A 4,937-nucleotide genomic window follows, 5' to 3' on the forward strand; every position below is an offset into this window, starting at 1 on the left:
GTGTTTCTTTCACCTAGCAAATATATGCCTGACACACAGTAAATCCTTCATTATTTCTCAACTGATTGGCAAATGGAAGAAAATTGATTATATTTAGAAAATTTAATCCTGAAGATAGCCACTGATAGTAAAAAGGCAAAAGTTCTTGTTAGCTCAGCCTCATTTCTTGACTCCTTAAGTCTCTTGCTAGTTTTGACTCAGTTCCAAGATTCCATGTCTGGTTTGTGATTGTTCATTGCAAATCCTTGGAGAGGACTAATCCCGTGTTCAGCAGACTTTCCATAAATATTTATTGTTTGGACGTTGTTCATTGTTGACTGATCTGGGGGTCTTGGCTGCAAAATTTTAAGTAGAGCTTCGTATGAATCTAATTGACTGTGGAGTCTAGAGTTATCTTCAGCAGATGTTAAGCCTAGAATTGGTTCTAACATATGTGCGCATACATTTTAACACATTAGATATAGGTGGTTCTAATATATCTCTATTATATAATACATATACATCTAGTGTATAATATATATAATAGAGCAGACCCCTGTCCTATGGCTGCTGTGTTGTCACTATGTCTCTCAGCTGTGTCCGACTCTTGGAGACCCCGTGGACTGTAGCCTGCCAGGCTCCCTGTCCATGGGATTCTCCAGGCAAGAATACTGGAGTAGGTTACCATTGGCTGCTCTAGGATAACCCAATCTTTAACAGCAGGAATATGAAGGTCTTAAATAATATATTTCTTGGGCAATAGGGATTATAACTTATATAATTCCTATAAAGTCCAACTGAGTGATAGTTATCACTGATAACAGTGAAATATTTTAAAGTATTATGTAACAATACTTATAATCCTTTGATAGTTTCCATTATCCTCATGCCAAAACTTAGTCTTCTTAATTTGGTTTATCATGACTCTGACTCTGCTTCAGATTACTCCTTGCACACTATACTTCCACTAGTCTAAGTTTCTGATTATGCCATTATTGGGGAACTATCTGTAGAATCCTTTTGAGAAAGACTCTAGAGGTTATTGTGCTTGTGGTTATGTGCTCAGTCGTGTCTGACTCTTGTGACCCATGGTTTGTAGCCTGCCAGGCTCCTCTGTCCATGGGATTCTCCCGGCAATGATACTGAAGGGGCTTGCCATTTCCTTATGCAGGGGAATCTTCCCGATCAACCACCTACAACCTTGTGGTAGTCCTTGTTGAATACATTTCAATGTGAGCCCTTTAGAGAATAGTTGAAGAAATGATCTGTTAGAATAAAGATTCAGTGCCACGAAGAGGAGAGACGAAGACCCAAATATCTAAAGATTCCTGTGAAGCAGTTTATATCTAATTAGAATAAGTGTCAAGTATAAAGAAAAAAATGAAACTGTGCTTAATATGTTTTTATGTATATATATATAATATGAGATGTTGCTCAGTATGCTAAATATATTTGAAGTGCTTTAAGTAGTTTCATTGTCAAATTATATGGTAGGGTAGGAAAAAAGACACCTAGACTTCATTTTCATTTACAGATTGAAAGGAAAAATGAGAAATAATTCTAAAGTTTCAAATTGTTTTGAAATGGATAACTACTTTAAGAAAAACTTTAAGTTGATTGAAAAGTGATATTATTCCCTCTACTTTTCCTGATGTATGTAAAAAGGCTGCTGCTACTAAGTCACTTCAGTCGTGTCGAACTCTGTGCGACCCCATAGACGGCAGCCTACCAGGCACCCCCGTCCCTGGGATTCTCCAGGCAAGAACACTGGAGTGGGTTGCCATTTCCTTCTCCAATGCATGAAAGTGAAGTCACTCAGTCGTGTCTGACCCTCAGCGACCGCATGGACTGAGCCTACCAGGCTACTCCATCCATGGGATTTTCCAGGCAAAAGTACTGGAGTGGGGTGCCATTGCCTTCTCCTGTAAAAAGGCTATAGGGTAAAAAAAAAAAAAAAAATCTTGAAGTGACATGGAGAACTTTTTCTGATCTGTCAGTTAGATAAACATAAAGAATTCTGGGAATAAAAAAGTTGATTATATTTAATATAATTTATAAAGGAAGTTTTTCTCTAAAGTTCTTTGGTAAGTTGCTATTTATGTCACAAAAGTTGTTTAATATCAGAAAGCATAACCCTTAGCTTTCAAGACTTCTGCTTAAACTTAGATATGCAAAATATTCTTCCTTGCAGATATTATAATATTTTCTCTATATAATTAGGAAACAATTTGGAATATTATTTTTATAATTTAGTATTCATCAATTTAATTTTCCATAGAATTTACTTGTAGAATCATGAATGTTTCTCATCATTTGATTTCACAGTCATTCTCCTGTATACTTTACCTTTGAAACCGCTTTAAAATGTAATCCACATCACAAATGTTACAAATCCTGTTATAGCAGTTTGCTCAAGATTCTGCACACATTTTTTCCAGCGTGCAATGAAGCAAAGATAACTGAAATACTATACAGTGGGTGGATTTGGCATGAAAATCAACCCAAAGACCTGTTTGGGTATAGCCAGGCTTCAGACTGGGTCAAATAGACATTCACAATATTTCAACAGAGTAAAGAGAAATTCCATATAGACAGTTTCCCCCCCTCCACATATAGTAAATGTTTAATGTGAATCTCTGGAATGATGGTATTAGCAGTATATAGTATCAAATAGTCTAGTGGGGATTAATTGTTCCTAAATATGATATGAAGAAATTTCCTTAGAGCTTCTTCTGTTTTCTATAGATAGCTGTAATACATGCTGTGCTTGATTACAAGGATACAAAATGACTTTCCCATATTCAGCTTCTTAGGCACTCAAAATTTAACCATAATGGACTCCATTAACTAGAAAGTGATTGCGTATGAACTGGATACAATAAATGTTTCCACCTATTCTAATCAGAGATTAGTAGACTGTAAGGTGACCACTGAAGTAATTTGATTGACTTTTTTACTTAATAAAATATTTGAGATATTAAATAGCCTTGTACAATAACTCCTAAGGGCAGCATCTCCATCACCTCTGTGTATTCCCTCTACATTCCCTGTTTCTCGTCCTCTCTTTCCCATCCAGTGCCTTGATTTGCACCATTTGAAACCGGTTCTCCATAAACACATCTGAGATGGAGAGGAAAACACAAAAAAGCAGGAGCTCCTTGAGATTTTGAAGGAGTTTTTTGGGTTATTTTGAGGGTCTGACTGAGATAAAACTGTTACTAAACTTGCATTTTCCTTGTGGTTGAGTTTCTTGTTGGAGTGTCCCTTACCTAGAAAGTCAATACGGAGACCACATTGAGGATCCTAGAAGAATGTGGCTGAAGGTTTGTTTATCTGTCTCAGTGGTTCTAAAATTGTGATCCTTTGAGGGTTGTTTGAGGGTAGCTTTCAGGGGATCTGTGAGTCAGAACAGTTTTCATGGTAATATTAAAACATTACTTGCCTTTTCCACTATTTATATTAGTACTAATTGCACAAAGACAATAGTAAAACTGCTGTCATCTTAGCAGTGATCAAGGTCATGGCACCAATATGTGGTGGTATTTATTGTATTCTTCATTGCCATACACCCACACTAAACACACACACACACGTTTCACTTAATATTCTTGATGAAGCAGTAAAAACTAATTCTGTCAATCTCAATCTCTGAGCACATACCTTTTCAATATGTGAAGTCAAGTGTGCCTTAGGAAGCATCACTACGAACAAAGCTAGTGGAGGTGATGGAATCCCAGTTGAGCTATTTCAAATCCTAAAAGATGATGCTGTGAACGTGATGCACTCAATATGGCAGCTAATTTGGAAAACTCAGCAGTGGCCACAGGACTGGAAAAGGTCAGTTTTCATCCCAAACCCAAAGAAAGGCAATGCCAAGGAATGTTCAAACTACCGCACAATTGCACTCATCTCACACACTAACAAGGTAATGCTCAAAATTCTCCCAGCCAGGCTTCAACAGTACATGAACTGTGAACTTCCAGATGTTCAAGCTGGATTTAGAAAAGGCAGAGGAACCAGAGATCAAATTCCCAACATTTGTTGGATCATAGAAAAAGCAAGAGAATTCCAGTAAAACATCTACTTTGCTTTATTGATTATGCCAAAGCCTTTGACTGTGTGGATCACAACAAACTGTGGAAAATTCTTAAATATTCTACTAGACCACCTTAACTGCTTCCTGAAAAATCTGTATGCAGGTCAAGAAGCAACAGTTAGAACTGGACATGGAACAACAGACTGGCTCCAAATTGGGAAAGGAGTATGTCAAGGCTGTGTATTGTCACACTGCTTATTTAACTTATATGCAGAGTACATCATGAGAAATGCTGGGCTGGATGAAGCACAAGCTGGAATCAAGATTGCCGGGAGAAATATCAATAACCTCAGATATGCAGATAATACCACCCATATGGCAGAAAGTGAAGAGGATTTAAAGAGCCTCTTGATGAAAGTAAAAGAGGAAAGTGAAAAAGTGGCTTAAAATTCAACATTCAAAAAACAAAGGTCATGGCATCTGGTCCCATCACTTCATGGCAAATAGATGGGAAAACAATGAAAACAGTGGGCTATTTTATTTTCTTGGGCTCCAAAATTACTGCAGATGGTGCAGCCATGAAATTAAAAGATGTTTGCTCCTTGGAAGAAAAGCTTTGATCAACCTAGGCAGAATATTAAAAAGCAGAGACATTACTTTGCCAACAAAGGTCCATCTAGTCAAAGCTATGGTTTTTCCAGTAGTCATGTATGGTGTGAGAGTTGGACTATAAGGAAAGCTGAGCCCCAAAGAATTGATGCTTTTGAACTGTGGTGTTGGAGAAGACTCTTGAGAGTCCCTTGGACTGCAAGGAACTCAAACCAGTCAATCCCAAAGGAAATCAGTCCTGAATATTCATTGGAAGGATTGATGCTGAAGTTGAAACTCCAATACTTCGCCCACCTGATGCAAAGACTGACTT

Source organism: Bos indicus x Bos taurus, chromosome 27, assembly GCF_003369695.1.
Source record: "Bos indicus x Bos taurus breed Angus x Brahman F1 hybrid chromosome 27, Bos_hybrid_MaternalHap_v2.0, whole genome shotgun sequence".
NCBI lineage: Eukaryota > Metazoa > Chordata > Mammalia > Artiodactyla > Bovidae > Bos > Bos indicus x Bos taurus.